Below are 12461 nucleotides of genomic sequence, written 5' to 3' on the forward strand. Positions count from 1 at the left end.
ACCAAAAACAATGGCTTCAGTCTTCCCAATTGTCATGTATGTACATGCTGGTTGTAACCACTAGATGGTGTCATTGCTGGAGGCCACTGAGCAGCACACATGGTGCTGCTCTGGTATAAAAGGCCAGCCATTTTGTGAGTCAGACACTTTGGGCCAAAATAAAGCAGAAGCAAGGTTAGTTAAACAGTACTCAGTTTGAACCTTTATTGCATATATAACATTTGTCGACGAGAATACAAGAACCTTTGTTTGCAAAATGAGCACGATTGGATTTTTAGAGCGATTCGTGGAGGGAGAAGGTTGGGCAGACTTTGTGAGCCATTTGAACCAGTACTTCGTGGCCAACAAAATGAAGGGGGTCGACGATGCAGATCGGCGTCGAGCTGTGTTCCTCACTGTGTGTGGTTCAAAGATTTGATAAAGAATCTACTCATGCCTAGTGATCCAACAGAGAAAACGTACGAGGAGTTGTGTACATTGGTACGGGAGCACCTTAAGCCAGACGACGGCATCATCATCTCGAGATACAGGTTTTATACACACGTTCGATTGGAGGGCCAGAGTGCGGCGGAATTCGTTGCCGACTTGAGACGTCTAGCGGGACTGTGCAAGTTCGGTGATGGAAGACATGCTGCGGGACTTCTTTGTTATCGGTATCAACCATGAGGTGATTCTGTGCAAATTTCTGGCGGTGGAGGAGTTGGATTTAAAAAGGGCCATCCAGATCGCCCAATCATGTATGACGATGGACAGAGTCTAAAGCAAATTGCGGTGAGGAACCGAACCTCGGCAAGTACTGTAAATGCGATTGATTTGGTGTTCGGCAGAGCGGCACATGGCAGGGCCTATCCAGCTGCGTTCGCGAAACCTGTGGCTGCCCAAAGTCCGGCAGCGGGAATGTATCCGACTTCTCTGTGTTGGCATTGTGGGGGAAATCAGTGCCGATTTAAGCAATATAGTTGCAAAGGCTGTCTGAGAGTGGGGCATCTCCAGTGCAAGTGTCTGCAGATGAGCAAGCGAGCTGTGACACACCACGTGGAGGATGGGAGTCAGACTAGCGCGGATCCGGATACGCAATCCAAGATGCCAGAGGAGGAAGTGTATGGACTGTACTCTTTCATAACCAAGAGTAAACCAATTTTGATTAATGTGAAGTTTAACGGGATACCGGTATCGATGGAACTGGACACAGGGGCGAGTCAATCGATCATGAACGAGGGGGCATTTAATAAGCTGTGGGATACTAAGACTGCGAGGCCCAGGCTGAGCCCTGTCAACGCCAAGCTGCGCACATACACCAAAGAACTGATAAAGGTGATTGGCAGTGCACAAATTAATGTGTCGTATAACGGTGCAGTTCGAGTTACCGCTGTGGATTGTTCCAGGCAATGGCCCAATGCTGCTTGGCAGGAACTGGTTGGAGAAAATCAGCTGCGACTGGAACGACATAAAGGAGCTGTCGGAGGAGGAAGATACATGTGTCCAAGTATTGAGCAAGTTCGAACCGGGTATCGGCAACTTCACGGGAGCCAAGATGCAGATCCACATGGACTCAGATGCACGACCCATCCATCATAAAGCTCGGGCAGTGCCATATATGATGAGGGAGAAGGTCGAAATTGAACTGGGCAGGCTCCAGCATAAGGGATCATATCACCGGTCGAATTTAATGAATGGGCCAGCCCCATTGTTCCTGTGCTGAAAAGTGATGGCACAGTCAGAATCTGTGGAGATTACAAGGCTACGATCAACAGGGTTTCGAAACAAGATCAGTACCCATTACCGTCATGTTTGCGACACTAACCGGAGGGAAGTCGGTCACAAAACTGCACTTGACGTCGGCCTATATGACGCAGGAGTTGGTCGAAACGTCGAAGACACTTACGTGCATTAACAAACACAAAGGACTGTTTATTTACCACAAGTGCCCGTTTGGAATTCGCTCAGCTGCAGCAATATTCCAGAGGAATATGGAAAGTCTACTGAAGTCCATTCCCAGAACCATCGTGCTCCAAGATGACATCCTGATCACCGGTCGTGACTCCAAGGAACATCTGAACAACCTGGAAGAGGTTCTACTGCGTTTGGACAGAGTGGGACTCAGACTTAAACGCTCGAAGTGCGTCTTCATGGCACCGGAGGTCGAATTCCTCGGGAGGAAAATCGCCACTGATGGCATCAGACCTACTGACGTGAAAACCATGAGGCCATAGGTTGTTGCCCCACACACAGTAAGGAGGATCGCCCTTCGTTTCACAGCATTCTCGCCCCCTTCCAGCTCGTTGGTCAAAATTATTGGTCGAGTCTCTCCACGAAGGCCTCTCAACTTCTCCAGGATACCAACTTTTCTTTGCATTTTCGCGCGGTTGTTCATTAACTCGTCGTCAATTGATGCGTTCATAATAACTGAGTACTGTGAACAATGAGCAAGTGTGACCTTAGCTCCTTTATTAAGACTCCAGAGTGCAGGTACCTCGTGGGTGGCCTGCTTATATACCGTGATCCCAAGGGAAGCTGGGATCCCTTGGGACTCCAACAGGTGGGCCCTCTGGTGTTAGTGTGATACAGGTTGCAAGGAGTTAAATACATAACAGCGTATGCATCCAAAAGTTTGTCTAAAGCAGAAAGAGCCTACAGTATGGTAGAAAAAGAAGCTTTAGAGTGTGTGTACGGTGTTAAAAAGATGCATCAATACCTGTTCGGTCGGAGGTTTGATTTAGAGACCGATCACAAGCCGCTCATTTTGTTCTTTTCCGAGAGCAAACGTATCAATACCAACGTTTCATCTCGCACCCAAAGGTGGGCACTGACATTATCTGCCTATGATTATGTAATTTGCCGATGCTTCGAGTCCTTACTACTAGGGGGATCAAGGGGTATGGCGAGAAAGCAGGAATGTGGTACTGAAGTTGCATGTTCAGCCATGAACTCATTGAATGGCGGTGCAGGCTCGAAGGGCCGAATGGCCTCCTCCTGCACCTATTTTCTATGTTTCTATAAGCCAGTTGCCATTGCCCACACCAGAGGTGGAAACGCCACAACCGGCATATTTAATGTTAATCATGGATGCTTTTAAGAGTGAAGGTATCCCTGTCACGGCTCAACAAGTTAAGACCTGGACCAGCCAAGACCTGATATTATCGGTGGTAAAGGGTTGCAATCTCAAAGGAGATTGGTCTGCCATACCCAAGCAAATGTGCGAGGAGGCCAAACTATACATTCGTCGCAAGGATGAACTGTCTATTCAAGCAGATTGCATATTGTGAGGCAATCGAGTTGTAATGCCTAAGAAAGGGAGAGAGAAGTTTGTGCGTGAGTTACACAGCATACATCCTGGTGTAGTGATGATGAAGGCCATCGCCAGGTCCCATGTATGGTGGCCAGGAATTGATTCTGAGCTGGAAGCATGCGTGCATCAGTGCAACACCTGCATGTAGCTCAGCAAAGCACCAGCGGAATCACCGCTGAGTCTGTGGTCATGGCCATCCAAACCTTGGTCCAGGAGCCATGTAGATTTTGCAGGTCCCTTCCTGGACAAGATGTATTTAGTGGTGGTGGATGCTTATTCAAAGTGGATAGAATGCATAATCATGTCATCCAGTAAGTCCACGGCAACCATAAAGAATCTCAATGTCATGTTCACGGCACATGGTCTGCCTGACATAGTGGTGAGCGACAATGGGTTGTGCTTCACCAGTCAGGAGTTTCAGGAGTTTGTAAAACTTAATGCATGTAAGCTCAGCACTGTTCAAGCCTGCGTCCAATGGGCAAGCAGAATGTGCAATACAAATTATTAAGCAAAGCAGGAGGAAAGTAACCCAAGGGTCACTGCAGACCTCCTTGTCTTGCATAGTGCTGAGTTACAGGACAAGACCCTACACACTCACAGGTGTCTCGCCTGCTGAATTCATGATGAAAAGAGGTCTTAAGACCAAGTTATCTCTTGTACACCTGGATTTAAGTGATCATGTTGAAAACAGAAGACAGAGTCAACAAGGGTACCACGATCCCGCAACTGTGTCACGCGAGATTTCTGTGAATGATCCTGTATATGTGTTGAATTATGATCAGGGTCCCAAATGGATCGCTGGTACGGTCATGGCCAAGGAAGGCAACAGAGTATTTGTTATTAAGCTCAAGAATGGGCAAACTTGCAGGAAACACATGGATCAAACAAAGCTGAGGCACACAGACGAGCCAGAGCAGTCGGACGAAGAAACCGTCGACGACCAACCAACCTACCAGCAGCCTTCAGTGGACTCAAGGGTCATCAGTGAACCCGGAATTTCCAGCATGGACTTGTTCAATAAAAATGGACTTTCAATTCCTGACATGGCCACTGCCACCCCAACAAGTCAGCCATCCAGCCTCCAGCCACAACAGACTCCGCACATTCACCCAAGGCCAGAATCGAACTGAGACGGTCAACCCGGGAGCGTAAAGCACCGGACCGTCTCAACCTGTGAAAGACTGTGATAAGATCTCAGGGGAGGGTATTGTCATGTATGTACATGCTGGTTGTAGCCACTAGATGGTGTCATTGCTGGAGGCCACTGAGCAGCACACACATGGTGCTGCTCTGGTATAAAAGGCCGGCCATTTTGTGAGTCAGACACTTTGGGCCAAAATAAAGCAGAAGCAAGGTTGTACCTTGCTTAGTTAAACAGTACTCAGTTTGAACCTTTATTGCATACATAACAGCAATGTGACAGGGCGCTATATAAATGCAAGTCTTTGTCCCCTCCTACATACAGCGGTTCACTCCACATATCCTTCACACGTGGTGCATTGGTCATAAAACAAAACAAAGTAACCAGGAGTAAACAGAACAAAATGAACATCATAAGGTCCAATTCCTATGATCTTGTTTGTGCTTTGCGAGTTTATCTGTACACTGGACAACTGTGGCAGGACCTTCAGCCTCTTCAATAACCATGAACTCAATTCACTCAGCCAATTTCTTAAACTGTAGGGTTCCTACTTTCTTCTGAAGGTGGTCCAAATAATCATATTGACGGAAATTCCTGGCTCACAAGACTGATACCTATAGGTACCTGAAGGAGTTTCCCATCATTTCAAAATCAGTTTCGAAGAACGAAAATATAATTGCCGGCAATCTTAACTGTTTATCGTTTGCAATATGTCTGTCAGTGGGTAGCACTGAACTAGAGTCATTGCTCTACCTGATATTGTGAGGGAGCTGATTTAAAATCAGGGGACAGTCATTAATCGAAGATCCTTCAAGGATTTTAGTCATTTGAAGTCGATGGGCTGACACTGTCCTTCTCCGTAACCCGTACAGGTAAACCTTTCTCTTGAATTCTGTCAGCAGTCATCACTTAAACAAACATATTCCACTCATTGAACAGCAACAAAGGATTGGACAGAAAAGGATGTTAAAGCTGCAGGGAATTCTTTCTAACATTTCTCGGCCCATGTCAGGGGGTCGGGCAGGTTTGTTTATGCTGCTTTCAACCTGGCTGCACGGAGGTGCCCATACTCGCTCGCTGTGTGAGTGCCTCACCACTCCCCCCTTCCTCCACCCCTCACCCCCATCCCCCACCCCACCTCTTCCTAATAGAGGTCTTTAAAATTATGAAAGATTTTGATAGACTGGACACAGAGAGAATGCTTCCACTTGTGGGGGAGAGCGTAACTAGAGGCCATCCATATAAGATAGTCACCAAGAAATCCAACACCGACTTTAGAAGAAACTTCTTTACCCAAAGAGCGGTGAGATTGTGGAACTCGCTACCACAGGGAATGGTTGAAGTGAATAGTATGCATGCATTCAAGGAGAGGCCAGACAAGCATATGAGGGAGAAGGGAATAGAGGGTTATGCGGATAGAAAGACTTGCATTTATATAGCGCCTTTCACGACCACTGGATGTCTCAAAGCGCTTTACAGCCAATGAAGTACTTTTGGAGTGTAGTCACTGTTGTAATGTAGGCAACACAGCAGCCAATTTGCACACAGCAAGCTCCCACAAACAGCAATGTGATAATGACCAGATAATCTGTTTTTTTGCTATGTTGATTGAGGGATAAATATTGGCCAGGACACCAGGGATAACTCCTCTGCTCTTCTTCGAAATAGTGCCCGGGATCTTTTATGTCCACCTGAGAGAGCAGGCGGGGCCTCGGTTTAACGTCTCATCCGAAAGACGGCACCTCCGACAGTGCAGCACTCCCTCAGCTCTGCACTGGAGTGTCAACCTAGATTTCTTTCGAATGAGACGTTAAATCGAGGCCCCGTCTCCCCTCTCAGGTGGATGTAAAAGATCCCATGGCACTAGTTCGAAGAAGAGCAGGGGAGTTATCTCTGGTGTCCTGGCTAATATTTATCCCTCAATCAACATAAGAGAAAAACAGATTATCTGGTGATTATCACATTGCTGTTTGTGGGAGCTTGCTGTGCACAAGTTGGCTGCCACGTTTCCCACATTACAACAACAATGACTACACTCCATGAGTACTTTGTTGGCTGTAAATCGCTTTGAGACGTCCGGTGGTCGTGAAAGGCGCTATATAAATGCAAGTCTTCCTATCTTTCTTTGTTTCTTACACTACCTTCAAGCATGAGTTTTAAACCCAGGCTACTCAATGAGCCAAATACACAGGGTACAGGACTTTTAAAAAGATTTCTGCTAACGGGGTGCCTGAATTCTGATGTCAGGCAGTATGTAACAGGTTCTGGCTTTTAACATTTGAACAGTGCACTTCTCAGTGGCATTTTACAACCGACTTCTGATCACGATTTTAATATTGTGATTTTTGCTGTGCTGTGATGTTTCAGTGCAGCACTGGCGATCCCAGTCAGCACTAGGACACTAGCTCAAGCACGTACAGCTCCTAATTTATAATGAATGGCAAAGATCCGCTGCTGCTTTTAATAAGAAAACTAAATTACTTTTCCCAAATGGTAACCGTTCTCCCAATATTGCCCCGGTGTTGCGTGTGATTCTACTCATGCTGTCCTGGAGGTATAAATAAAGATCTGATTGTATTGCAGAACTACGTGCCGGTTTTATGCTGGGATTTCAAATGTCATTGACATGGGACGTGTACAAATACAAAGTAATAAGTAGGCTTCACGGTCATTTGGTTGAACTAATTCAGAAGCTGGTACAGTTTTAATAGGAGACGGCGCACAATGGAGTCAAGTATTTAATTACAACTGAAGTGGGGGCCACTCAAAGAAGTAAGAAAGACACTGTATTTATCTGGGGCTTTTCACGTCCTCGCAGTGTTACACGGGTAATAGATTACCTTTGAAGTGTAGTCACGGCCGTTTTGCAGACAAAGGTGGCAGCCACTTTACGTACAGCAAGATCCCACGAAACAGCTGAGATGAAGGACCAGTTAATCTGTCATGACGTTGATATTTGAAGGACAAACGTTTGCCAGGACACTGGGAGAACAACCCACAAAAAGTGAAGTAGGGTCTTTTATGTCCAATTGAAGCAGCGGGTAGAGCAGCGGTTATGTCACTGGACTACCGATCCGGAGACGTGAGTTCAAATCCCACCACGGCAGCTGGGGAATTTAAATTCAGTTAATAAATAAATCTGGAATAAAAAGCTAGTCTCAGTAATGGTGACCATGAAACTACCAGATTGTCGGAAAAACCCAACTGGTTCACTGATGTCCTTTAGGGAAGGAAATCTGCCGCCCTTACCCGGTCTGGCCTATGTGTGACTCCAGACCCACAGCAATGTGGCTGACTCTTAATATGCTCCTCTGTAATGGTGGCTCACCACCTCATTCTCGAGGGGCAATTCGGGATGGGCAATTAATGCTGGCCTTGCTGGCAATGCCCACATCCTATAAAAAAAAAGTTGCACAGGACCTGGCTTTAATATCTTATTCAATTGTTTGACAGAGTTCAAATTAATCTGGATTTTTGGGGCACCTAATTACCAAAGGAAGGGAAATGGCATATTTTCACCATTTGTTTCTATCCTATTTAGATTGTGAGTGATGTTAGTGTTGATTTTTTATTTTATCAAGGAGGCTTTGAGGGTGCCCTTGAAACGTTTCCTCTGCCCACCTGGGGCTCGCTTGCCGTGAAGGAGTTCCGAGTAGAGCGCTTGCTTTGGGAGTCTCGTGTCTGGCATGCGAACAATGTGGCCCGCCCAGCGGAGCTGGTCGAGTGTGGTCAGTGCTTCGATGCTGGGGACGTTGGCCTGGTCGAGGACGCTAAATTCCTTGATAAAATGCAACATCCCCACCGCCCTAAGCGGAGGAAGTGCATCCAGAAGGGCACTGAGCACCTCGAGTCTCGTCGCCGAGAGCATGCAGAAACCAAGTGCAGACAGCGAAAGGACCGTGAGGCAAACCAGACTCCCCACCCACCCCTTCCTTCAACCACTATCTGTCCCATCTGTGACAGAGACTGTAATTCCTGTAGTGGACTGTGCAGTCGCCGAAGAACTCATTTTTGGAGTGGAAGCAAATCTTCCTCGATTTCGAGGGACTGCCTATGATGATGATGAGTGTTGCTGCAACAGTCTGGATATTGCAGCGCCATCAACAGCAGCTTGGATATATATATGGTAATATACTCGGGTAGAACAAATGCAGGACAGAGACAGGATGAGTTGCCAGGCCATGTGCTTGCTTTATTAGACCAGAGCGAACTGAGCATGCTCAGACGAAACCATGTGACAAACCATGTGATAATACGTAACACTGATTTCCCCTTTAAAACCATGTATGTATTCCTCTCTCATATACAACAAAACAATGGTCCCACCTTTCCCAGCACTACATGATGATGTACCACACAAAAAAAAGCCCTGGCTGTTTTTCTTTTAAATGAACTACAAATCCAGTTTAATAACAGGTTTGCGGTGGATTCCTGATCTCCTTGCTGCAGGTTTTGGAGTTGAACCAATTTTTGGGCTGTTTTGTTTTGGTTCCAACCTCAAAAGATCCTGTTTCTATTCCATCCTTGTCGCCAAAATATAATCTACTTTGTAGAACAAATGAAGGACAGAGACAGGATGAGTTGCCAGGCCATGTGCTTGCTTTATTAGGTCAAAGTGAACTGAGCATGCTCAGACTAAACCATGTGACAAACCATGTGACAATACATTACATATATAGCGTCTGTAACATAGAGAAATGTCCCTCACGCTTCAAGGAGGCACAATCAAAAACAACGGATGCCGAGCCAACAAAGGCTATAAGAACATAAGAACTTAAGAAATAGGAACAGGAGTAGGTCATACAGCCCCTCAGGCCTGCTCCGCCATTCAATAAGATCATGGCTGATCTGATCATGGACTCAGCTCTACGTCCCAGCCCGCTCCCCATAACCCCTTATTCCCTTATTGGTTAATAGAAACATAGAAAATAGGTGCAGGAGTAGGCCATTCGACCCTTCGAGCCTGCACCGCCATTCAACAAGATCATGGCTGATCACCCACCCCAGCACCTCCCCCCCCCCCCCCCCCAGCCGCAAGGACCACATCCAACTCCCTCCCAAACACATCCAATGAACTGGCATCAACAACTCTCCGCGGCAGGGAACCCCACAGGCCAACAACTCCCCGAGTGAAAAAGTCTCTCCCAATCCCAGCCCCAAACAGCCCCCCCCATCCCAAGAGCGTGCCCCTTCCCCCCCTCCCCCGGCTCCGGACCCACCCAACACCGGGAACACTCCCCCAGCACCCAACCCGCCCCGTCCCGTCAGAACCCTTCCCAAATGCCGAACACCCCCAGATGTCGAGCCCCCAGCCCCGGCCACCCCGGAGCCACGCCCCCGCGACGCCAACCACACCACATCCACCAACCGCCATCTGCGCAGTCAACCCGTCCACCCAACTCTGAACACTCCCCGCACCAAGGCACAGAGCCCCCAGACCTGCCCCTCCAACACACTTCGCCCCCACAGACCTCCGCTGCAATGTGGCCCCTCCTGTCCCCCTCCCTGGGTTTCTCCACCCCCCCCCACCTCCACCACTCTCCCCTCCATGCCCCGCCCCCGTCTCCCCTCATCTTCCCTCTGCCTCCCCGCACAGGCTCCCAGCTTGGGGGCGGTAACCTTCTGGGGCAGGGAATTTTAGCTCCCAGCGTGGAAGTCCTGCTCCCGCCGCAGAATTGGCCTTACCCCCTCTCAATGGAAGCGGAGTGCAATTTCCCACATTCCACTTCCTTTGGGGGCAGTTACCGGGGCACGACTGGATGCTCCTGTGACAGTTTGAACTGGTGATTACCTGCCACCTTTCCCACATTAACACACTGACCACACTGTGAGACTGTGTCTGGGATCTTGCTGTGCACAGATTACCTGCCACCTTTCCCACATTAAGAAACTGTCTATCTCTGTCTTAAATTTATTTAATGTCCCAGCTTCCAGAGCTCTCTGAGGCAGTGAATTCCACAGATTTACAACCCTCAGAGAAGAAATTTCTCCTCATCTCTGTTTTAAATGGGCAGCCCTTTATTCTAAGATCATGCCCTCTAGTTCTAGTCTCCCCTATCAGTGGAAACATCCTCTCTGCATCCACCTTGTCAAGCCCCCTCATAATCTTATACGTTTCGATAAGATCACCTCTCATTCTTCTGAATTCCAATGAATAGAGGCCCAAACTACTCAACATTTCCTCATAAGTCAATCCCCTCATCCCCGGAATCAACCTAGTGAACCTTCTCTGAACTGCCTCCGAAGCAAGTATATCTTTTCGTAAATATGGAAATCAAAACTGCACGCAGTATTCCAGGTGCGGCCTCACCAATACTTTTTTTTAGCTGTAGCATGACTTCCCTGCTTTTATATTCCATTCCCTTTGCAATAAAGGCCAAGATTCCATTGGCCTTCCTGATCACTTGCTGTACCTGCATACTATCCTTTTGTGTTTCATGCACAAGTACCCCCAGGTCCTGCTGTACAGCAGCACTTTGCAATCTTTCTCCATTTAAATAATAACTTGCTCTTTGATTTTTTTCTGCCAAAGTACATGACCTCACACTTTCCAACATTATACTCCATCTGCCAAATTTTTGCCCACTCACTTAGCCTGTCTATGTCCCTTTGCAGATTTTGTGTGTCCTCCTCACACATTGCTTTTCCTCCCATCTTTGTATCGTCAGCAAACTTGACTATGTTACACTCAGTCCCTTCCTCCAAGTCGTTAATATATGTTAGGAGGGGTGACCAATAGCTTGTTCAAAGAGGTGGGTTTAAAGCATGGCAGCAAAGGGAGGGGCCTGGGTGCCTGAAGGCATGGCTGCCAAGTGTGTGGCGGGGGAAGAGGGGGGATGCACAGACCCCAGTCGAAAAAACAGAGCCCGGCTGGGCGCTGTGTGACTAGCGTCGTGCGCTCGAACCGGGCAGCCCGAGCATCGATGGAAATCGGTTCCTGGGGCCTCATTAGCATACTCGACGTGAGCCGGTCACCCCCACAGGGAGCTCGTCCGAGCAAAAAGATCCACCCACCTCACCAGCACCAGCCCTCGGGTAAGTCCCAGGAGGGAGGGGGGGATTGGAATTAGAGACAACCGTGTCGCATGGGTTGGAAATTGGTTGGGAGCTAGGAGACAAAGGGTAGGGACAAATGGTACTTACTCTGATTGGCAGGACATGACAAATGGTGTTCCCCAGGGGTCTGTGCCGAGGCCTCAGCTTTTCACTATATTTATCAATGACTTGGATGAAGGAATAGAGTGTTGTAGGTCAAAATTTGCAGATGACACTAACTTGGGAGGCACAGTAGGCAGTGCAGATAGGAGCAGGAAGCTACGAGGGACACGGATAGATAGAGGGGTGGAAATTGGTTATGGTCGTTTTTGAGGCGGTGTCACCGTCTGAGTGCTGATTTAACCGCCGGGCGTGAGGTTAAACTGCCAAATTGAATTTTGACGCCCAAAGATGAGAGAGTAGCACTAAAAGTGGCGTTGCACAACTCATCCTCGGGGGCCAACGAGCCGGGCGCTCAGGAGGCCGACTCCATTTTGCGATGGGAGGCTGCCGGCCTGCAAGGTGGAAATACGAGAGAAAAAAAAATGCAAACTTCTCCGAGCCCCCCCACACACACACACACACACACACACACTTCCCCACTGGTACAATAAATACATAAATGCTAAAATAAATAAAGAAAAAAAACCTACCTTGTTCTCTCGGCGATTCCGCCCGAGATCCGCTATGTTCACACCACTTTCTGTAGCTTGTACGGATGTCTGCTGGTGAGGTCACCGTGGAAACGTGGAAACGCAAATATCGCCCCTGCAGGCCGGATGACGTCACCACGTGGGTGGCGTTAGAGGGTGCAGCGTTACCTCGTGGCGCCTCCCCCAACGGCCAACTCCATTTGTACGGAGGCGTGGACGCCGTTCCCCGCCGACGGTCGGACTTTGCCGCCCGTCAGCCGTCCATCGCCGGCGGTAACGGGCAGCGTTATCGAGGGAATTTTGGCCCCAGAGCGGCAAATGAAGTTCAATGTGGGGAAATGTA

General features: G+C 48.2%; 1 long non-coding RNA gene across 1 annotated transcript in view; it reads right to left on the reverse strand.

Annotated features, from left to right (window-relative positions):
- Positions 1 to 12231, reverse strand: part of LOC139233197 (uncharacterized) — a 39260-nt gene extending 27029 nt beyond the window's left edge. Inside the window, exon 1 of the long non-coding RNA XR_011588157.1 lies at positions 12119 to 12231. This is a non-coding gene — a long non-coding RNA (uncharacterized lncRNA). The remainder of the gene's footprint in view (positions 1 to 12118) is intronic.
- Between the last annotated feature and the right edge of the window lie 230 nt (positions 12232 to 12461).

The sequence above is a fragment of the Pristiophorus japonicus genome, chromosome 20, assembly GCF_044704955.1.
Source record: "Pristiophorus japonicus isolate sPriJap1 chromosome 20, sPriJap1.hap1, whole genome shotgun sequence".
Taxonomy (NCBI): domain Eukaryota; kingdom Metazoa; phylum Chordata; class Chondrichthyes; family Pristiophoridae; genus Pristiophorus; species Pristiophorus japonicus.